We start from the raw sequence: 23,940 nt of genomic DNA on the forward strand, positions 1-23,940 counted from the left end.
CATTTTAATGGGCGGGAACAGCGACATCACAACGCAATTACCTTAAGATAGAGCATCAGAGATGGGAAAAATGAAAGTAAAAAAGTAGAGGCTCTGAAATGTAGCCTACCTAACTAGCTAAGTAAAAAGCATATTTACTAAATGTTTCTTCATACGTCAATTTGAAAGATGGTAGCTAATGGACTAAAAATTGGCCAGTTGACTCTCTGACTTGCCCTGCGTCCAGTCCACAGTGTTGAGTATCACTCGCTCATGTTGCTGGTCCTTCTTTCATCTTGTTGACTTTCAGTCTGCAGTCTTCTTGTCAAGTTCAAATGATCTGTTGTGGCGGCACGCATTGCCCTCATATTTAAGGGTTGTTCTAATATCAATTGCATGTCATGTGATGGCGTGTCGTAGAGCCAATCACAAGATGGGATATAGGGGACCCTGTTTGGCCCTTTGGATTCATTGTCATTGGATTGCATGGCTCCATGTAAACATGGCTATTGATTGCTTGATTGCTTGATTGCTTGATTGATTGATTGATTGACTGACAATTTCAATTGACTGATGAATTTGCTTGTATTATATGTCATCGCACCATGTTCTGTATTTTTATTTATTTATTATCTTTTATTTGTACAAATACCTCATAATTGTACAACCTCACAGACAACTGTTTTAACATTTTTACACTAACACAGTGCAGATGTCAAGGAAAATCCATAGCGGGTTAACCTCCCAGCAATGGAAACATGAACACTTTATCCAAAGCTGCATATCACCTGGGGTCGATTCATTGTATGTCAGGGGCAATATTAGCATTCATATTAGTCGCTCTTTCCATGTATGATATTTGTCACTGCAAGCCCTTTAGCGCACCAACACAATTCGGGGGATGCTTATCTCATGAGCCATAAATTAGGGGATGAATTTCCTCCAAAACACTGAAGGCGAAGGATGGAGTCATTGTGCTGGGTGGTGTTTTGACACAGTAATGACACATGTTTTACAATCAGCCCCTTCCCCTTTTCATTGGGAGGAGTGGACCTGTCTACTCCTGCTGGAGAGAAATGGCCCTCTCGGACATTACCACTTTCTCCCAGGGGGGATATAAATGAGTGGCAATGGAAGGGGGTGCTGTAGAAAGAAGGAAGAAGATGGTAGAAGTAGAGGATTTCTTCCCAAACACTAATGTGTAAGCATGCAGTGTGTCTAGGTGTGCCAAGATAGTGACTCTTTCATGGCTCTTTGGGATAAATACACAAGATGAACAAGTTGCTAAAGTATAAGTGAAGGTCATAGCTGAAGGAAGTGGGATCTGGTCTAGAACATCAACCCAGTCTCCCTCTCTCTGGCATTCTCTTAGCTGGGCTTGTTCTGTCTTGCACTCATTACAGGAGAAGCCATGCAGTGCTGGTTGGAGGAACGTGCGATGAGCCTTGGGAGATATATCCACTGGGAGGGAGAAAGGTAGACTGAAGGGGAATAGATAAAAAAATGCTGACTGCTCTTCAAAGGAGGCAAAAATAATTGAAATGGTGTGTGTGTGGGGGGGTGGGGGGTGCGCGTGCGTGCGCGTGTGCTTGTGTGTGTGTGTCCATGCAGGTGGGGTGGGGTGAGGTGTTGGAGGAGGACTTGGAGATTGAGTGGCTCCATGTTGGAGTTGGTCATTAATTGAGGAGGAATGTGAAACACTGTGTGGTCCTCCGCTGACACACAAGGGGAGATTGATAGAGGAAACGGCATGATAAAGATATGAAAGAATGAAGAGAGAGGAAGTGAACGTGGAAAAAGAATAATAAAGCGAAATGGAACATTGTTGCAGCGGCAAAAAGATGTTGGGAGGGAGAAAGAGTTCAAAGTGTGCCCAGACTGAGTCCTGTCCTCGCCGTGTCCTTCCTTGGGCCCCCAGTCATGCATCGCTCATCTTGTCACATTGAACTCCAGATGCTCCTACCCTGGAGAATGCTACGGCCGCGGCCATTTTTCTTCATTCTCACTAACAATTTGGTAATGAAATATTGATTTTTAGTTAGATTCATATTGATGCCATTAGCTTTGCATTGATAAATCACATTTGGCCGCTTGTCTGGTGTGGCAGAGCACGAGCGAGGGCAGAGAGATTACAATCAAAGCCACTGATGTGTTAATTTGATGGATATTTCCCCTTTCACAACCATCCCCGCCTCCCTTTCTTTCTTTATGTTCCAGTGCGTTTCATAACATTGTGTTTTTTTTTATTACAAAGCACCCGTGAGGATATTTATGTCCATGTCCATTTCGCTTGAAATAGCCTTTCAGCCAGGCTGCCTATGGCAATACTGCAGTTTTAGAGTCATTTCATCTCTTAGGCCAAACAAGGATACAGTATGAGGGACTCGTCAAATGAGCAAAACCGGAGACGGCGTGAAGCTTTGACAGCAACCAAAAACGGCAACCACACAATTTATGAGAGGCCTTTTTGCATGTGATCATTACAATATCTGCAGGGGAAAATATATAAATTTCAATCAGTTTCTTCAATATTCATTACCAAAGAAATGGGCAATATATGTGAAAGCAGGAGAGCAGCAGCAGCTCTCAGGGTGCAATTTTTAGAAGGGATTCATTTAAATGTCTCAAAATGTTACAGCTCTCTTAAGCATTTCACATGCAAGGTTGGGAGGATATAACATCTGAGAAACACTGGAATCATTTTCCAGATTAGGGCGTTTTTTAAATGAGTCTCCTGCCACAGCTTCGCCTTCCAACTGCAATATGCGTCTGCACACAGTCATCTTAATGAAAGGAAATGATAGCATTCGCTTTAATGACGTGGAGTTCAAGGACTGCTTATTGTTCCAGAGAAAAGGCATCTTTTTTCACAGTAATATGAGTCTGTCTTTTATTCCTCATCTTGCACAAGTGCAATTTCATTTCGAGAAACAGACACTGAAGGTTAAATGCGCTATATAGGTTGTCAAAATATGAGTGAATTCGGTGTTTGAAAGCGATATATTGATAACACCCCACTTACATTTATCATTATTTTGATAAAAATTTCATCTCCACTGCTATGTTTTTCATCTGTCTCTGCAATTATGCAAAATGGGAAAATAATTTAAATGATCAGAGACAGTTCAACTATCATATTTTGCGCTGGTTATATAGCAATTTTACAACAAACCTGGCTTTTAACGACCAGTGTTTATTTCTTAAAAGGAACACCTTTTCAGTATGTTGACTGAAATGTGTGACATGAAAAGCGGCCAGTTTAAATTTGTTATCTCATTTAGTGCAGTGCTAAGAATAAATCTCCCACATGTTACTTCTGCAAACATTTTTAGTCCAAATTTGATTTTGTTTGGTAGAATGACAATGACTGGCATTAAAAGGATGAAGATGATAACCAGGCGTCTTGGGGCGCTCTGGCATTTAGTTGAGATGCAATTAAAGTTCAGAGTTATAGCTTCTTTAGGGTTATGCATTGTTTCTTTGATCCCATAATGGCCCCCACCTTTCTTCTGTCTGGATCATAAGGACCAAACAGGCTATTTGGGGAAAGGCCATTTAGGTCGAATTGGGGCTTGTGGAAGAACACTGGCTCCTCTGGCCTTGGGTACAATTTCAAAATGAGCAACAAATCTTAACATTCATAATTGCCCACTCTACAATATGTACAAGTCAGTTTCATCATCACTCAGAGCCAATGATAAGATCTTGTTATTTTTATTTTTTGTTCATTATTGCATTCATTGCTGATATTGTTTTGACTTTGTCCTATACTGCCGGTTTCCTTCTTCCTTCCAGGTGGCGTAGTGGTACCGTCACTTGCCTCCGATGCAGGTTGGCGTGTGTTCGCTTTCCCGCCTCGGAGACCATGTTTGTGTGTGAGAGTGGCAAAAAAACACACACAAAAAATGATTTTTGAAATTATTTTTTAATTCATATTTCATCTTTCTTGCTAAAACTAGGGTGTCCAGATTTTCAAAATGAAAAAGCAGAAGCTAAAATTTCATATTTCATCACTAGTCAGGGGTTGATGGTGGTGGAGTGGCTGCTGACATGCGTATCAATCGCTAATGCTAAATTCTACCTTGGTTGACTCTTCAATAGCGCTAAACAAGTCAATGCAGTTCACTCACCATTATCCAAACTTTTGCTCGGTCCCGAGTCCCGATTTTAGCCTTTAGAAGCTGGCTGTGCTGTTTACGTCATGCCGGTCACGCATTGTAAATGGAAATATGCCACTAGAAAGCTCACTGGCATTGTAGCGACTGTGGACATTATGACTACATTTCAGATGATTCTTAGATGAGAAGGTAGGAAGTAGTTGTAATTCCGGTCACCGCCTGCTACGCCCTGACTTACATATGAAATACAGGACGCCGGGAAGGGACCTGCGTAATAGCGGGACAAACAATTAACAATTTTAGTTAATATTTACACCGGAAGCGTTGCCTGCACATTCATATGCATAATTAAGCTTTCGACATTGATATTCTCCAAAGTATTGCGAGTTTCGTTCTAGTATCCTCAGACTATGATTATCACGTCGGGTTAGAAATATAGCGACCAAAATAACTCATATTTAATAAGAAATTATATCGCAACTGTGCCAAAGGTAAGTTAAAATCATATATATGCCTATAGTTAACTGTGGAAGGACTTAAAATACCATGATATGTGTCCTTTAATATATATATATTTTCTTGTAGTCTTGATACGCCAATCCGACGTCAGCCAAATATGACTGACGTCAACCACCTGTGGCGTCGACCTGACTGTCGGCACATCATGCCAGAAAAAATGACGGAAATACACACAACAACAAAGAGACACAGATGCAGACTATTAAGTACCTGTTGTGCATGCGTGAGAATACATACCCCTTTATACCACTGGCGGCGGTAGTCACTGTTTCTCATAGTGAGAGCTGGGCACTTCAGTCTCTCGTCGCTTCCCGTCGTTTACGATGCCCAACTAAACCCGTTAGTCCCCAAACTAAAATATTCTAAACATTTGTTCAGCTTCCAACTTCGTGAGAACAGTTTTGACAATACCCCAAAACTGCATGGCTGTGCCCAATATGGCCTAAAGAAAGATCTATAAAAGCAAGGTTGGATGAGTTTGATTTGGAGGTACTTCTTTGCCTGGCTGGTATCAATCCCATTAAACACCTTCGGAATGAATTAGAACATAGATTTTGGCCCAGGCCCCCTTGTTCAATATAAGTCATCCGTGACCTCACAAATGTTCTTTTGAATGAATGGGTCATTTTACCCACAGACACACTTCTAAAATCTAAAAAGAGTGGAAGCTACAGAGGTGATATACTTCAAATGTTTGTCTAGTTTCTTCACACACTGAGTCTAAGCAGACAAGTTGTGTAGCAAAGACATTCCGTTTAGTGAGAGAGCTGCAAGAAAAGTTTTTTTTTTCCCTAGAAGGCAATTCAGTGAGAGTTGACCCCTCATTCAACCACAAGCGAAACACCTCAATTTAGATTCCTTGTGCTCTGATTGATGCGTCTTTATGTTGAACTGCCCTTTACAGTATTGTACTACCAAGCTCTTTATTACATTAATGCCTTTCCAGTGATGTCATCCTGAGGTCATCCTCAGAACCAGGGCCTGTCAAGTGGCGCTTTGATTGGCAGAGACCTCATTGAGGATCGGCCAATGGCGACCCGGTGTGGCAGCCGGTTGTCATGAGAAGCAGGCAGGCAGGGAAGGGTCTTCGTTAGCACCTCAGTCTGAGCAACAGAATCGATAACTACCTCACAAGGCGTGTACCCTTGGCCAGTCTGCGGAGAGGAAGACAGTGGTGCTCACACTCACTCAACAGCTCCAATGCTACAGCTCACAGCCAATAAATGAGAGGGAGTGAGCGGGAAGGAAGTGGTGGGGATCTGAGGAGAGAAGACAGAGCAGTCAAACATTTCAGGGCCCTCCATTCCAGAGTAATGAAGCATAGCAAGAGAATATACCTCTGCAACATTTGATAAAGATGGGCTGACACACAAGTCCAAATAGGTTCCTCTGTACGCCGGCACATGTCTATCCATCAATGCTCAGCTTTGCAGAGAATAAAGGAAGGGAAGGCGAGGCCAGTGAAGGGGAAGGGCACAAATATAAAGTAAAAAGAGAACAAATTGATTGACAGTGAGGAAGTGTTTGGGGAGGTCGGGATAGAAAGATAGAGATGGAGTGAGAGGGAACAGAGTGAAGTGAGTGTGCCTTGGCAGCTGGTTCTGGATCCTATCAAGGCCGATTGGTTGGTGAATGAGGCTCAGGAGGCCCGTGTCCTTGTAGCCACCCGTTTGTTTTTCACCCGCTCCCTCACTCCACTCCTGCAGTGAAAGACAATAAAGAAGCGAATGAGTAAACGTTGCACATTTTACGTTCTCATCATCCCCACGCTCTGTCTCTCCATCTGTTACTCCCTCACCAGCGCCGTAAAAAGAAACGGTATAGGGGAAAAAGAGCTATCTGCGTGTGCCTGCAGCAACCCACCTATTAGTCATGTTTGTCATAGACTCTATAAAGAATGCTCAAGCACGTATGTTCAAGACAACACACTTTTGCCTCATCATGCTACTGAAGCCAATTATCTCATTACTGAAGCTCATTTGGTTATGATCCTACTTATCATCGATTTTGTGTGTTTAAGCTTTGTGTGCTCTGTTGTTATTGTCTACCACCACCACCAAACCATCTGTTTAACTTATAAAGTGAAAAGAGTAACACTGGATCTCCATCAGCACCACCATTTAATGGAAGCCTGGCTTATCCCATGACCCACCTCTCCTTAAAGTTTTGCGTAAATCGGTTATATTGTCGTCCTTCTATATACACAAACATCATTGCGTCCATTTAATTGTATACTATGAAAATGTAAGCCAGAACTACTACAATGGGGAACACAATTTTTGTTGAGTTAGGTCTGACAGCTGCTTTTAACTAATTTTTGTTGTTGTGGAATCTAAAACTGATCTCAGTTTTTCTCTATCATGTCAAGTTTTTTGAGTGGGAGGATCCACATTTTCTTAAAGGGAGGATTTAGATGACCAGATGATGTGTTTTATTGTATTGTGAAATCAATCAAGAAGGCGTAAGTGGTACAAATATAATAACCTGGACTGTTTGCATCAACCGGTCAAAGTGTATAATCTCAGTATTTAGGATCACATCTTGTTATGGCAAGCTCCGTACGTCAACAATTTGGGTTGTGTGCATGGCATGTGTTGCAGACGGACCGCAGAGGTGCCGCGCGACATAATGCATCAGTCAGGTGATGTAACGCAACAGTGGTTGCGGGCGCATATAACCTTGCCAGCAAGCTGAATTCTCGTGGTATTTGTTCATAAATACTACGACAATACATCTTGTACTGCTTCCACTGATACGTTCGCAACCGACATTTTTTAGGTCGGACCAACCACCTTAAGCGTTGTTTAAGGCGGGACATGCAGCTGTGACGAAACCAGGAAGCGCCGACGCCGGGGGAAAAACAAACCTAACATAGACGAATGGACGCTGCAATTAATTCTGTTCTGGTAGAATTATTCACCGTTTCCTTGTTGAATGTTGAACAGCGAGAGGCGTTTCGTGCATTTTTAGCTGGTAAAGATGTCTATGCTTTTTTTTTTCCTAAAATGAGACCAGTTTTTTATCCGTTGCTACGATTGGTCACAACAAAGATGTCGCATCGTCCAATCAGCTCAAAGTATTGTATAGCACGTCCCTCCTTTCCAAAACGGATCTGACGAGTGAAGTTCCAGATTAAGATCTGGCTTGTGAGGTTAGGGAGTATAACGAGGCCTGAATATGGAATAGTTACAAGCTTCGAGAAAAAAAGAGCATACAGTGAAATAGAACTTATAATACTATGCCCATGTTAAGAGAAAAGTCAACAGAAGTTGCGTTTCCATTACAGTTTTTCGCAAAAATAAAAGCTATATTGTACAATTTCGATAAAATACAATTTCGACTTGTAGCTGTTTCCATTGAAGAGTGTTTCGCTTCTGAGGCGCAATTCTCGTATTGTCCCATTTCCCGAGATCTCTTAGTTCTGTAGGAGGTGCTCATGATGTTTCTTCTTCAAATCTTATGTTTGTTAAGATTACTTAGAGCAAATTTCAACGACGACTTGCGCCGTATGTTGCTCGATTGCTTGTTGCCCGGGGGGAACGGCCATTTCTCATGCAACGATGTATGAGTGTGCATGGAAATCGCTTTGTGCTTAAAAAGACTTGTTATCCTCTCGGGAGGCAGTTCCGACACGAAAGCGAGTGGCCTTTACTGCGTGACCGGGCGGGGGTCACATGACTGCAAGGAATGCTCAAAAAGTGTTTACATTACATTTTGCGAAATACTTTGATTTCGACACATCTTCAAAACCACCTCATGAGAGCGTAAAAACTTGTTTGTGAGTTTTTTCCAAAGTCCTGTGTTTCCATTACCAGTTAGCCTTTGCGCAACTTGCCTTTTGTGCAAAATTTAGGGTAATGGAAACGCACCTACTGCGGGTCTTAAAGTATTCCGGCACAGTGCCGGATTTCCGGCGTAAGAGCCACCAGCGCAATGACAAATCCAGCGAAGTAAACAGTTTACATGTGGCAAATATATGACGAGAGATGAGAGAAGGCCAACTTCAAAATAAACCTACCTATACCAAGTAATATGTGGAGCGTAATGCCAATGAACGCTTTTATTTTGAAGTTTTTTTTCCGGAAGCGTTTTGGCCAGTCGCGGCGCAACGGATGGAAAGTGTGTCTGCCGTTCTTATTGCCGGCGTTGCGACCAAAGTCAACAAAACAACTTCGTACAGAAATCACGTTCGATCACCAATTAAGGGCTCTAAACGAAGACTTAATTACGCTGGCATTGTATTGCACGGTGCCTGTTGCCAGTGTTTTGGGTTTCTACAGTGTTAGCGTGCTAACGTTGCTAGTGGCTGCAGCTAGAGTCATCGGACTACTTTTCAACGGCAGTCTAATCGACAGTGATGATTTGCACACTTTGATGCTGACAGCCGGACACAGTTGTTGTTCCTAGAGATCAGTTTAATAAACCAAGCTCACTCAATTGTGCATTTGACGGTCGGCAAAATCACAACTGTGGTTCTAACGCCACAAAAACGACTCAACTCGGAATTAAATTTCATACAAAGTCATGTAATAAAGACAGGTAAAACAAAAATAACACCAAATACACTAATAATTATCTTAAGTGGGTAATGAATAAATCAATAAAACAACACAAGTAGGTAAATCAATAAAATAAATAAATTAAGAATAAAATACAGCAAGCACCATAAAACATTGAAACAATAATGAGTCTCATGCCGAGTCAAACGCCAAAGAACAAAGATGTGTTTTAAGAGTGGGTAGAGAGGGAGGTTGCCTAATATTTAACGAAAGGTCATTCCAAAATCCATGGGGAGAGATTTGTCCAAAATCTCACAAACTTTCTACACAGGAAAAAATGTGCTGTTAAGCACAATTTAAGTTAAAAAAAAAAAAAAGGGAAAAAAAGGAAGTTTAATATTTTGAATGTCTTCTATATTCATAATTGTTCTTTCACCATGCGGAATTTATTTTTATTTTTATCTTAACACCTGATTATTCATTAGAATTTTCCATAGGAAATTTGAATACCTAAATATTCGATAGCTGCAGCATTAGAGGGGGTTGCAACCCGCAGTGCTATACTATACTATGCAAAATATAAAGGGATAATGAAAGATATGACCTGACACTTGGTGAGGATTTGCCATCGAGAATTTCATGAGTTTCCCAAATGCCCAGTCCATCCACGGCCACGAATCCAATTGCAATGGCTTGATATTGGTTGAACAATGAATCGGCACGTTGGACACTGCACTACCGCTCCCCGGAAAAAGTTCCGGCTCAGATTTTTTTTTGTTTACTTTAAGCCCTGCTACTGTAGTGATCCTCTTAATTCCTACTATGCTAGTTTTCTGTTAGCAGATATTGATAGTACTGACCTATAGATAGTGTTCACTGTCGTCACGGGAACGCGAGTCGGCCCTTCATGGTGGGTCAACTTTCCAGCCGACTCAGCTGTGTTTCTTATTGTTTTTACACTGAATGTTCTTTTGCTATTGAGGAATGTCACACCCAGCTTCCTCTAACGTTACTTGTGTATCTCAACACTCCTTGCAGAGGTACACGTTGAGACCTTTGATTAGTGGAATCGTTTGGATTAGAAATATTTGCCAATGTTACTGCCCGGACCAGACTACATAGCAACATATCACGTATGCTCTGAAGTAGGATGGCTCAATCCCAAAACACGGACATTCTTGCGTCTTTTGTACTTTCGGCTTTTATTGGTTGCTGTGCATTTATCATTTGTAAATTCAAGATGAAGAATCGCTGTCTATTTTTAAACCAAGTTTGCCAGTTTCCCGACCGTGCTAGCTACTAGTGCCAGCATGTTACAACAAAAACAACAACAACATTGTTGATTATTTTCGTACACTTTAACAACAATTTCAACTTTTGGGCTGCTGGGAAAGCAAAATAAGAGACTTTAAGGAATTCGAACATCTTGACCACCAGATCTATTTCTAGCCAGAGCTAGCCACGGCTAGCGGCTCACATGTATCACGATCGCATTATGGTAAAAGCATTTTTACCATCTTACAATGACACTTACCTAAATCAAAATGATCAGAATGCACTTTAGTAGACTTTGTCGGTTGGAAATCCTTTCGATTTATCTTTGCAATTCCGGACACTTCTTTGTCCGTTCACATACGACATTCCATGGACCCGTGAATGGCACACAATGTAGGGCACATGACATCATGTGAATACTATCTATAGCTGCTCTCACCGCGCCGTCTCAATTGTGACTGCACAAACAAGTTGCCACGTTAGCTGTAGATTAGTCCAATTGTAATCGGCTCTTCTTAATGCAGTTTTACTACAGCTAATCAGTGTAATTTTGCTTATCTGGAGAACTTTACTTATCTGCGAAGGGAAAAATTTGACGTGCTAGAAAAGAACGGACTCCAATTTATGGGGAATCAGCATGCCTATTTTAGCTTTAATCAGAGTAAAAATGTATGGCAAATTGTTCCCCAGTGTTATTCTTGCTGCTTTAAGCAAATTCATTATCTTTAGCAAAAGAACTAAAGAGTAAGGTAGAGAGAAATCGAAAGAAGAACACAACAAATAAGCCTTGGTCCATAAAACAACAAGGCTGCGAGTCATCCCCAGGAGGTTGTACACTGGGCCCAGTGCCTGCTGGCCGACCAGGTACGCCACTTTCCTCTCAAGTCGTGGCTTGATTAATGAAATCTTAACGGCAGGCCAGACACAAATATTCATCACCTGGCTGCCCCTATTGTAATGCATGTGGAGAAGTCGGAGCGTGACAGAGGAGAGGGGAGACGAGAGGCGGCCCAGAGACAAAACACAACATGGGGCACGGGGATTATTACCAGGCCTACGGAAACGGCGCTTTTTGTTCTCCCCAACAAAATGGAGGCATGTGATTTATGGACAGCCAGCATCTGTTTGGAGCTAAGGGAGACACAGATTCATGTCTGCTATTATGGGCTGTCCATGTTACCAGGGTGAGAATTTGAAAAGGGGTGGGGGTGAAGGGGGGCACAGTCGTATAGAGCAAGACCTTTTGGGAAACTACACTGTGTCAATCCCTTGTCGTATTGTGAATCTGTGACACTGTGGAGTGTGGGTGAGTGTTGTATTACATTGTATATCACAAACAGATGTAGGCCTACAAGGCACCCGGGGGTGTACTGTTGGAGAGAGAGAGAGTGTGTGTGTGTGCGTGCGTGCGTGTGTGTGTGTGTGTGTGTGTGTGTGTGTGTGTGTGTGTGTGTGTGTGTGTGTGTGTGTGTGTGTGTGTGTGTGTGTGTGTGTGTGTGTGTGTGTGTGTGTGTGTGTGTGTGTGTGTGTGTGTGTGTGTGACTGAGAATGAACGCTGCACATATTAAAGTTTTAATCCTAAACTGATAATGCGCTATCAGGCAGCGAGGATGAACTCTATTGTATCGTCACTTCTTGCAATAAATAAAACTCTGCGGTTGAGACTGATAAGATCATTTTGATTTATGATGCGCATAAATGCATGCAAGCCTTCCAGGATTCTTCCGAGGTTGTTTTGAGGGGAGAAAAGAGGGACAAAGAGACACATTACGGAGATGGCGAATGAAATCAGCAAGCAGCGGAAGTGAGACAGAGTGCAGTCGACAGTGAGGGAGATTGTGTGTCGCTGTGTGCAGTGTACCATTGACTCCTGCATGCTCTCAGTGATAAATAGTGTCAGGTTAGGCTGCTCAGTGGCAGGTCTCACACTGTCAATGCTATGGCTATGGGGAGCGCAAGGCCCTGAAATGTTTTAACACCCATCACTGATCCCTGTCAACCTATACACACGAACACACATGACATTAGGCGCCACAACCGATACGTGTGTGTAGACGCGCATGTGTGCGCTTGTGTGTATGGTTGTGTATCTGCAGCAATGTGCGCAGCAGCCCTCCTTACATTCCTTTTATGTGGAGCATCATTCCATTGTATGCCGCCTGCCTAAAAACATTTTTTTTTAAAACATCGACACCACAGCTTTAGCACACAATTATACCAACGTTCTAATTTTTCTTTGTTTTGTTTATTTCTTTTTGTCTTGCAAGCAAGCAGGAACAAAAAGTAAAAAGGCCCTCATTGCTTCATTGTTCACATTGTTCTTTGCCTTAGACAGTGTTGCAAGACAATGGTGTTAACATAAAAATGAGACACTTACCTCACCCACTAATATAGCACTGCGGAAGAAAGTAAGGCTTTTCGGATTTGCATTTCACATTTTTTGCAGCCACTTCTGTAAAGAAATGATGACAATGTTAAATTGTGATAGTACCTATATTTAGTGTATTGTGTAAAAGATGGATATGTTAATGATATTGTCGAAGTTACGATATGCAAAGTGCCCTCATTTTCAGATCAAGAAAATATAGGTATGCAGCACAGAACAGGGTTTTAGAGGAACGTACAGTATGTGTCAAATGAACAAAGAAAATTCTACACAACTTCAGCAATATGTAGGCAAATACAACCTCATGCAAGAATAAGCCCATGTGATTTTGAGCTGGTCAGTTCTGCATTCAAAAGAAGTCTGAGGTCAATAATAATAATAATAATAATAATAATATGACTTGTCAAATAATAATACAAATAACCAATTGCAGTTTCACTGTAATGAGTTGCATATTGTACTGTCTGTATTGTATATTGCAATGCAGCATTCATTATGTAACTTATGTATTTTATGCATATGCTATTGTGATTATTATTATTATTATTATTATTATTATTATTATTATTATTATTATTATTATTATTATTATTATTATTATTATTATTATTATCCATGGATTGGCTGGCAACCAGTTCAGGGTGTACCCCGCCTACTGCCCGAAGCCAGCTGGGATAGGCTCCAGCGCACCCCGCGACGCTTATGAAGAGTAGGTAGTTAGGGTTAGTTAGTTAGTTAAGTAGTTAAGAAAATGGATGGATGGATTATTATTATATTGTTATTGTTATTGTTATTATTACTCTGTTATATGATATATATAACAGTAATAATAATGTAAGAAAAAACAAAAAACTATGCTTGTATTATTATGATTGTTAGGAAACAGGCATGGTTATCTGAGAATTTTTTGTTTGTTTAATTTTGTCTTCATAGCCATTTTAAAGGTGGGGTCTTAAGTTTTGACTTTGCGTTTGTAAACAAACAATTCAAAATGGACTCCTCCCAATGGACTCCTCGTCAACATTGCGCCTGCCTCCAGCGACACGCCCCCCGCTCTGTGATTGGCTGGAGGGGTAAACATTGACTTTCCGCCTAGAAACGTCCCTCTTATGGCAAAACACAACAAAATGGCAAAATACAGGCTCGAGGGATGACAAAATCACCACCACACATTAACAAAAGCCCAGAGGTGTTAATTGAGAAGGATTTCATGTGTACAAATCCAGTGTTTATGAAGTGTCTATTTCTTTTACCTTTAAAAAATAAGAAAGAAAAGAAAAAGGTCTTAGTTGTGACTTTTTTTCCCACATGTATTGCTATTTTTGTGTTTGTATTGGATCCTTACGTACATAATCAACTAAAATGGCATATGCATCTTTTAATGTTTTCTATGGTTGTTTTTCGATAGGGAATGAATTGAATCACTTCAACTGAATCATTGAGAAATCCGAGTCCATAAAATTAACCAAATCCATCACTACTAATCTGGTTGGGGGTTAACATTCCAAAAAAAGTGTGCTCTAATAAAATATCAGTCAACAGATGCAGTCGGTATGAATTAATTATAAACCTTTTTTATGGACATGGTTGAAACGTTACTGAGGAGTCTGATGCAAAAGGAGAAGAGTCAGTTTTCCGACTGGTATATGTAATATTGATTAGCGTGAAATATTTTCAGTTGCAGTATTTCATCAAATTCTTACTTGTATGCTCATGTTGACATACACATGACAGTATTCTCCTGGAGAACACTGAAGTTTTTTAATAATTAGAAGAAGTTGAATGTTTTTCCGGATTTGTTAGTTTGTTTGTGTGTTTGTTAATGTAGTCAGTAGTGAAATTAAATTGTATCTGCTGTTGACATCTCATTTGGCACCTATATACATACACAGACAAATGCGGCCACTAATAACAAAATATGCTTATCATATTATGTATGACTAGGCAGCATGGTTGATGACTGGTTAGCACATCTGCCTCACAGTTTAGAGGTCATGGATTCAAATCCACACTATACACACTAGAAAATGCTGGATTGTTTGATCTACCCAACTGAGGAGCTATTAAATATTTTTCCCATCTTGAGTTATTTTTTTAGCTTGGTCAAAATCCCTAAATCCAAGATGGAATATTTGATCAAATCAATTAATGGGTTGTGTAATGCTTTACCCATTATGGGTTATTTATATTTGGAATTGACTCAGCAAATGGGTTGTTGAATCACATCAATAGACTTGCATTTGGATCAAGGTTTCCCTTGTCCTGACGCCGGTCACCGGAGCCACACCTCTGGAGCCAGGCCTTGAGGTGGGGCTCATTGACAAACGCCTGGTGACAGGGCCTGCATCCATAGGAGCTGGCTGGGCACAGCCCAAAGAGGCAACCTTGTCCCAGGGAAGGCGGGGGACATTGAGTCAGAGTGAACCATGTTCCACGGCTCCATTGTTGAGGTGGTCGATTGGAGCTGTGGACGTAAGGTGTTCTGTTCGGTGCCTGTCACGGCAACAATCCACCAACCCGCTATGTCCAGTGGTACAGGATGCCGTCAAGCTGATGAAGGAGTCCTATTGGGCCTTTTTGGCCTTTGGGACTCCCGGGCCGGCTGACCGTTACGGGCTGGCCAAGCAGAACGCAGCTTTGGTGGTCACTGATGCGAAAACTCGGGCATGGTAGGAGTTCGGCGAGGACATGGAAAATGACTTCCGGACGGCTCAGGAGGGGTAAGCATCGCACAATTAACACTGTGTATATTGCAAATGGGGTGCTGCTGACCTCGACTCGGGATGTCGTGAGTCGGTGTGGAAAATACTTTTCAATAAAAACTTGAAGGTACCGTATGTACCAAACGTGTGTCCAAGCTAGAGTTTTGTATTGTTTTTCATTTTTGAAATATCGTGTAATAATTTTGGTCTATTCTTTTTTAACCATCTTGTATTTTTAACCAATTTTTGCTCTGCAGATGGGCTCAAGTTGGGCCTGATATGGGCCCTAGCTAAAACCCACATGGGCAACCGAGCTTTCTCCCACCTGGGGCCCACTGGGCTGATTATGGTGTTCCTGATTGTACCCATAAGGGCTCCTTTTACACTCATGCCACACTGTTATTTTGTTACAAGCTTTAATAAAAACAAGGAGGCCAATAATACAATCAATTACCATTTTATTATTATTGAATGCCAAAGATCAACAAATGGTCAGTGTTCCATCACTGTCAAACAGAATTATTAATTTTCCACCTCATATGAACTTGGAGCCTGAAGTACTTGTTGAGGTGGCAAAATGTTGCTAAGCGGCAAACTTCCTTTAATTGGCTCAATTGGGAAGGGTTTTTCCCATATCTTTTCGGAAAGCTGAGCAGCACTTTCTTCTAGGTTTGAATATTAATGTTGTGCTATCAAATTTGATGAAATGGCCCATTAATAGTCCAAATAATACATATTGACACCCTCTTAAAATAATTGCATAAGTCACTTTTGTTGTTGTTGTTGTTGCTGAAATAATCTCCTGATGATGCAAATGGTTAAATTTGTTTGTGTTTCCTGAACAATCTGGAAAAAAATTACTTGGGCGATTATTTTAAGAAAGTGTCAATATTAAGTTGAAATAGATTTTTTGTGTGCAATTTTTTCAAAAAGCAAATCTTAATTAATTGTAAAGAAATACAGGCCAGGTAGTAAGCACATGCTGTTATTATGCAAAATTTGAATATTTTGGAGTGAAGCCCAGCCAGAGCCCACTTATTGCCCATACTTAGTTTTGCCCATCTACTGCCCACCTAGTGCCCAAGTGGGACCCAACAACGAAGCCCACTCTAAGCCCATGCCTAGCCAAAGCCCAACTAGACCAAGTGGTGCCCATATGGGACCCAACTGTACGCGTTTGCTGGGATGCTCCATGTTGAGTGGAGCCAGCTTAAGTGGCTCAGGCATCTGGTCCTCCCTGGAGAGGTGTTTTAGGCATATCCCACTTGTAGGAGGCCTTGGGGACGACCCAGGACACGCTGGAGAGACGATGTCTCTAGGCTGGCCTGGGAGCGTTTTTCAGTAGAGCTTTGCTTACAGCACTGTATTTTGTTAACTATGGTTAAAAAGCTGACTGAATTAGGGTGTAGCCCACATGATCTGTGACCTGAACCACAAAACAACACTATCCATTTTCAGTTGAATTTCTGTTTGATGGAGTTTGGGTTTGTCTCATGGCCCACCCTTCCGCAACAGTAGTGGAAATCAGCTCAATAGCTTTTTGTATAATCCTGTCGAACAAACAAACGGTGCTGAATAGAAATCAAAAGACAATAATTTTTTACAGGCATTGTGAAAGAAGGATTTTGTTTTGCATGGATGTCTTTGCTCTCCTATTTGTAAAATGTGTGTGCGTGCGTGCGTGTGTGTGTGTGTGTGTTGGGGCGGGTACTTTTGCCATGACTGAGAATGAAGTGCTCTCTTGTGCCAGACAAAATCAATGTGTCACTCGAGCAAATTTCCTCCTCTCCGGCTTTCCCCTGTCCAGCTATTTGTTTTTAATGTTGGCATAGACGTATAGGTTGGGGAAGGCAGGTATGCCAAACAGTATAAACTACACCTCCTGACAAACATTCCGAATTAAACTTTCATTCATTTTTTGGTGTCAGCCTCAACTTTCCAGGGCTTTGTTATGAAGAGGTAGTGCTGTGAATTCCACCATTCCTCAAATGTAGTGCATACCTTTCTGAATGTGCACACATCTATCTATGTCTTTCTAAGCTTACATTTATCACTGAGAGCTTTGTATTTGAATGATCCCCTAGATGAATTACCCAGACCAGTACATGCACAGCATTTAAAATAGATGGATGTTTTTCATTCTTTGGGAAATTAGAGTCCTTGACTCAGAACACTGTATCCCAGTTAAATCATATATAATCCCACATTTAACACTTTGCACTTAACCCGTTTTTACTGATGTTGGTCAGTCAGTAGCTGAAAGTTTAGGCAGATATTTTTCAACAACATAATGCTTATCATTAAAAACATTTGTTTTAAATGCACTTTAATGCACATTTGCCACTCTACAATTTGTGATGCTGTAGTTGTGACTAGTACGTGACAACTTAATTTAATGCCAAAGCATGCTTTTAAGGTTTAGTTTAGGAAAGGCAATTTATGAGGTATGGATTTGAAATAGCTACAGTTTAAAGTGCTGCCAAAAGAGGGAGGCCATTGTACAAAGCACAAACCTCTTTTTGATGACATGAAAAACAATCCCTTGTGAGCAATCATCTTTGTGTGTTTGGCCAGAGTCGGTTTCACACGATATTCGGCTCCTCCTCCTCCACTTTCTCCGCATCGACCCGGGGTGATTTCCATGAGAATCAACGTGGTGATTAATCACGGTGTTCCTCCACTCCCAGATGTCATTCAGGACCTTTTAAAGACATCAGTGCTGTGTGATGTTTATGGGAGAAGAGAGATATGAGCTTGGCAGCCCAGCCCAAAGACCCTCGTGCAAGCTCCCTCGGGGACACTCATACAGTCAGTCAACCTACTACTGTCCTGGATCACCCTGAAAACAGTCGCGCCCCATCCTCTCGGGACCAGGGTAATCAAAGCTGGATCTGACTGACAGCTGCACTCAAGATTGATGCTGTCTGTAAAATATTTTAAAGACTGGTTTCACGTACACACACGCACGCACACTTCTCTGGTGTTCTGGACTTTTCATTGTCTCTCAGGGAATGTGCGTAACCTCCTGCTGTGATTCAAAGCTTTTAAAAGATCATTTAGGCTACGTCCAAAATATGAAAGTATTAACCGAATGAGAAATTGCAACCCTTTGAGATATATACAGTTTGTCACAAACCAAAATATGCGTTAAAAAGTTGATCTTGTTGCTTGTAATACATCGCAACATCTACAAAGAGGAATTGTGCGCAGCAGGGTGGGCATTTGCCATGGCGTCTTTGGGGAATTAACACAATATATTCTTATACAGTAGTACAGGGAAACCTCAAGGGTTGAACGCAGTCCATTCCAAGACAATGATTGGACTGTTTTTTTCATATAGATTTTTTTTTCTTCACAAAAAAATGGCGACCGTGACTCAGGGTGTAGAGACGGTCGTTCAGTAACCAGAAGGTCGGCTGTTTGATCCCCGCTCTCCCCAAGTCATGTGTAGTTGTGTCCTTGGGCAAGGCACTAAACACACATTGCCTCCAGTAATACTCACACTGGTGTATGGAAGGTGTGAATGTTTGGTGGTGGTCGGAGGGGGACATAGGCACACACTGGCAGCCACGCTTCCGTCAGCCTGCCCCAGGGCAGCTATGGCTACTTAAGTAGCTTACCGCCACCACAGTGTTAATGTGTGAGCGCACAAATAATGCAACCACTGTGAAGCGTCTTGAGTGTCCAAAAAAAGCGTTACATAAATCGAATGCGTTATTAAAATAATGAAAATGGAATTAATCCATTTCAGGGTCAAAATTACAGTTATCAACTTGTGTACGTTCTCCTCTTCATCAGTAGTATGGCTTCTAACAAAAAACTTGGCACAGTCTCCAAATAATTATTCATTGTGTAGGTACTGCATGTTCAAACCAAGCCATTAATATATAAGGTGTGTCAGAAAGGTTGTAGAACTGGTGTCACCAAAGATATACTGTATTACAAATCTATACAAGTTTTCATTTTCTAACTAATTCATCTGGAGTTTATAACCTCAGCTCTCTGCCACCCTGGAACTTTTTCCCATATGTGCTTTCTACAGGATTGGTTCGTGAAAGTATTTATTGGCCATTTTGGAAAACTTTGCGCATATGCACAATTCCAGACAAAAGAATCAGAAATATTCAGCACACAGTGTGTGTAGTTAAAAGGTTAAAAACCTCGAGCTCAAACGGGTCCCTGCTATTGAAAGGGAAAGCACAGGTTTCCAGTGACATCTAAGTGAAGGTGGTGGGTGGAGGAATAAGCACCATTTAAAGAGTTTAGGGAAGTCAGAGACGTGTTAATAAACAGTTATTGCCATCCTGGGTGGTGAGCTTCATGAAGGATAGAAAGAAACAGGAGGGCTGACGGGGTGGCGCAGAAGATGTTGCCCAATGTGGGGGAAGGGTTCGGGATCATGGTAGTCAAACTGCTGTTTCCTCCTGGTTAGAAGAAAGGAGTTAATGACACCCTAGAGCTACCAACCCCCACCCGCCGATCCTCCCTCTCTTTTATTTTTACGGAGAGGGGGAGCGACATGCACAGCCCTTTCAGAGGTGCTAAGGCCAGAGAGACAGCCATGCCATCCCACCACCCGGCGAGCGGCAGGTTCAGACAAAAAGGGAGGAGGAGGAGGTGTGATAACTGTGATTAATTTTACTAAATATAATATAAACCAGGCAGTGTGGAGGGGGGTACGGAGAAAGTGATCCAGCCATTCAACCACATGTTCACTATTAAAAACTGTGATGAAGGAGGGAAGGTTTAAAGACAGTGCCTTTTCAATGCCAGGAGGAAGAGGAGAGGTTAATGAAGGGCCTGATGAAGGAGCTCCTGGCAGAGTGAAGGGGTCGGGTCGGGGATAGAGGAGGATTGTCTGGCTGCCACAGCGTCAGTGGAGGGAAGGCAAGCAGGCCGAGAGCGGTTCAACATGTAGCTGAGGCAAGGCGACAGTGAGCGTGGCTTCCCTCACAAATAAGGTACAATCACACACAAACATGTCACCCTGTTATGAGCTGTAATTGTAGCTTGCTTTTTGGCCAGGAAGTATCATTTTTTGAAATGGCGGTATGCATCATTTCTCTGCTTCTTGTCAAAAGGAGAAGCAGCAGTGTCTGAGACATCTTGTGATGGAAACACTAACAAAGTAGCTTTTTGTCCCCGCTGTGCCATTTTGGAGACACCGCATTGCAGTCGATGTGGGATGATATGTTTTTTTTTCCCTCTCCAGTTTTGATGTCATCAACTCATCATTTTACAAAGTTTCTGGAAAATAAGAAGAGTTTGCGATGCTGACAAACCACTGAACAAAGGGACCAATCTGAGATACACTACAGGCCAAAAGCACCAGGACATTACATGCAGTCATTACGCTTTTAAAAAATGAATATTGGCAATATTCAGGGTTTTTAAAGGTCATGCACAAAAACCCGAATATTCTCTTGTGGTCTTATTCGGGTTTTTAAAAAGACGCATGGGTGTTACCTCTTTTCTAACCCAAATATTTGGATATATAAATGTGATTGAGTTACCTCATTTGAACGGAACTTTCAGTTTGTGTTCTGTGCAAGCTCCATTCACAAGAAATCTTGAATTACTTGTTTGCATTGGGGCCATCTTACGTTACCACTCATTAAACAAGCCTAACTTGAATACATTGATTTCTCTTTGGCGTCTTCACATTATTTTTCTGTCTCTACGGCGAAAATGTTAAGTCAGCCTGTGAATAAGTCTATACATTTGGCATGCTGGAAATACATCACAGATGTAAACAAAAACGGAAACATGGCGAAGCAGGACAAACCACACTTATGATGTGAAGAGGAAACCGTCTACTTTATTAGTGTGGTTGAGTGACATAAATATGATGTGTTTTATTGACCATAGAAAGTTAAGAAGAAGATCAAAAGTTAAAAGCGGAAATGACGTCTATTGGGATATGCCAGGAGTAACTCTGTCTGCTCACAGATGTTAACAGGTTATCCCCCATTTTTCAGAAACTGACATTTCAACCTTAACTGGAATATTGACTTCATGTAAACGTAGTAATAGTAATAATAATACTGTTAAAATAATATGAGAGGCCTCCCAAAGGTGTTTGAGGGTCAGGGCTGTTCGGGTTCTTTGACACCACATTCATTCTAGCATGCCTTTATTGGTCTTGCTTTGTGCACTGGGGCACTTTTTCACATTTTTCTTTGTAAATTAAATTATGACTACGCTAGGAAAGTCAAATGGAAACTCTGTACCTCAGTCAAGGTCACAGGAAATCAGGAGAAAGACAGTCACTAAGTGGTGATGTGCTGTGGCAGCAGCCCTGAGCTGAGGGCCACTAAGTATGGGACAGTCCGGGCTGGAGTCCCAGGATTATAAATCCCTTTTCTCACTGTCCAAAACTCATTAATGGCCACACAAAGTGGCCACTGAAACCAGATGGAAGGAGAAATGAGAAGGAAAAGTGTGTGTGTGTGCGTGTGTGTGGGTGTGGGTGTGCGCACGCGAGTGTGCAGGTGTGTGTTGGATTGGGGGGAGGGTGTGGGTTTAGTGGTTATTCTAAGGATACAGCAAGTCGAGGGATAACTGGTTCCACACCAGTGTAGTGTGAAATTATAAAGCGTTACCTGCTTTAATTTTCCAAATACAAATTAAATCCTCAGTAAACTGACTTTAAATCAATAGTTTCATTTAGGGGGCCGCATGATTTAACAAAAATGAAAACTAGCTGCTCTGGTCAATGGAGCCAGGTCATAAATCACAGGGGCTTTGGGAGGCAAAAAGCCGATTTGACTTGTATATGGAGCTGCCAGGGGGGAGTGGAGCGGGGAAATGAACTCATGCTTTATTAGGAGTCATATTGACCAGCATCTCCTGCATCAACTCCACTCACTGGCATCATGGTGTCATGCTGCAATGCATTTCTATAGGAACTTCTCTTCTAAAGTTAGCTACATGTTACTCTACATGGTGTTTTGGTATCTTGTTACAGTTTTATCTTTATCAGGAAATGTAAAGTCAATAAGAGTTCATCACCTTTGGTAAAGCAAATACAGGAGTTATTCCTCTTTTCCCACCAGCTCTGCCTTGATTGGTCACTTTTCTATTACACTTTTTCAAGGTTGAGCAGTGACAATGGCATCGTTGATCAGAACCTCCTTCAATCTGGTCCTACAAGGCAGACCATGGAGGGCTGTGACATCACTGACATCTGATTGTCCCATTTTACTTGAAAGACAAACTAAATCCTGAAATGGTCACCAGTTAGTCGTAGGGCACATGTAGAGATAGACAACCATTTACTCAGACCGTCTCTGAGTGAGAATTGAATCAGGCCTGCAACAAAGACAGGTGATCATGCTGCCAAACCAACACAACACTGAAACATCCTCAATGGCTGCAAAACCAGTTTGTCACAAGGCCGCTTTAGATAGTATTCACTGATGTCACGGGATCGTGAGTCCGCCCCTCATGGTGGGTCAACTTTCCAGCGGACTCCGCTGTGTTTCTATTGTGTGTACACCGAATGTTCTGTTGTTATTGATGAATGTCACCCTCAGCTTCCTCTAAGGTTACTTGTGTAAGCAAGACATATGCGGAAGATTTAGCTCAACACGTCTTAAAGCGGTAGCCTACATGTTGAAACGTTTGATTAGTGAAATCGATTGGATTACAAACATTTGGTGATGTTACTGCCCGGACCGGACTACATGGCAACGTATGCTCTGAGGTAAGATGGCTCCCAAAACACAGACATTCTTGCGTCCTCTGTACTTTCGACTTTTATTGGTTGCTATGTGCATTTATCATTTGTTAATTTGAGGTGAACAATCTCGGGTTATTTTTAAACCAATTTAGCTCGTTCCCAGATCGCGCTAGCCACTAGCGCTAGCATATTACAACAAAAACAACAACAAAATTGTTAATTCATCACTTATTTTCATACACTTTATCAACAATCTCAACTTTTGGGGTGCTGGGAAAGAAAAATAAGAGACCTTAAGCAGGGTATTTGGAGAGATCTAAAAATCGAACATCTTGACCACAAGATCTAATTTCCTCGCGGCTCACATGTATCACGATTGCATTGTGGTCAAATAATTTTTACCATCTTACAATGACACTTACCTTAATCAAAATGGTCAGAACACACTTTGGTAGACTTTCTCGGTGGGGAATCCTTTCGATTTATCTTTGCAATTCCGGACACTTCTTTGTCCGCTCTCATTCGACATTCCATTGGACCCGTGAACGGCACATAATGTGGGGCAAATGACGTCATGTGAATACTATCTATACTTTGAGACACAGATCAGATCGTACAATAGCTGGCAATCACCCTGTAAGGAGAACTGGAGCTGCACCTGCTCCCCTGAAGTGGAACAGTTTGGCCTTTTTCTACCAAACAAGTCAGAGTGAGATGTTTTAGGACTGCCATTGCACTGGACTGCAATGAGTTCTTCACTGTATTAAGCGCTATCTAATTA

General features: G+C 41.7%; 1 long non-coding RNA gene across 1 annotated transcript; it reads right to left on the reverse strand.

Moving 5' to 3' along the window:
- Positions 1–4,530: 4,530 nt before the first annotated feature.
- On the reverse strand, positions 4,531–10,776 carry LOC147171861 (uncharacterized). The gene is made up of 3 exons (XR_015095430.1): positions 10,650–10,776; positions 5,954–6,316; positions 4,531–5,875 (listed from the first exon to the last, which is right to left on the reverse strand). It is a non-coding gene; the product is annotated as an uncharacterized LOC147171861 (long non-coding RNA).
- Positions 10,777–23,940: the final 13,164 nt, after the last annotated feature.

Source organism: Leptonotus elevatus, chromosome 6 (assembly GCF_054856555.1).
Source record: "Leptonotus elevatus isolate MCC_2025b chromosome 6, RoL_Lele_1.0, whole genome shotgun sequence".
Classification (NCBI taxonomy): domain Eukaryota; kingdom Metazoa; phylum Chordata; class Actinopteri; order Syngnathiformes; family Syngnathidae; genus Leptonotus; species Leptonotus elevatus.